This window comes from Fukomys damarensis, unplaced genomic scaffold (genome assembly GCF_012274545.1).
Source record: "Fukomys damarensis isolate Sample0158 unplaced genomic scaffold, DMR_v1.0_HiC HiC_scaffold_24, whole genome shotgun sequence".
NCBI lineage: Eukaryota > Metazoa > Chordata > Mammalia > Rodentia > Bathyergidae > Fukomys > Fukomys damarensis.
In genome coordinates this window covers 13,654,609-13,655,259 of record NW_022900936.1, presented here as the reverse complement: position 1 = coordinate 13,655,259, position 651 = coordinate 13,654,609, and positions in this window count along the sequence as shown.

Below are 651 nucleotides of genomic sequence, written 5' to 3'. Positions count from 1 at the left end.
TTTGGTGTTCATGAAATTTCTCAGGTGCTCTTTGTCGTGGAAGTATTTTATTTCCCCATCTATTTTGAAAGAGAGTTTTGCAGGATACATCAGTCTAGGTTGCAGGTTCTTTTCTTTTAGGACTTGGAATACCTCACTCCAGGCTCTCCTTGACCTACGGGTTTGTGTTGAAAAGTCTGCTGTGATTCTAATGGGCTTTCCTTTGCATGTGATTTATTTGTTTTCTCTTACTGCTTGTAGTATTTTGTTTTTCAGTTGGATTTCTGGGATCTTGATTATTATATGTCTAGGTGTAGATTTTTTTTTGATCGTGGGTAGTTGGGGTTCTATATGCCTCACTTATCTGTATGTCTAATTCTTCCCTTCTGTTTGGGAAGTTTTCTGTCATTAATTCTGTGAAGAGTTTTTTCATGTCATTTGCATTTTCTCCTGTTTTTTCATGAATTCCTATCAGTCTTATGTTATTTTTCTTTGCATCATCTAGAAGTTGTTGGATTGATTTCTCATGATTCCTTACTATTTTTAAGAGACCTCTTTTTTCACTGTCACTGACTGCGATCCTATCTTCTATATCTGAAATTCTATCTTCGCAATCTTTTATTCTGTTGTGTACACTTTCAATAGAGTTTTTAGTCTCCTGGATATCTGTTT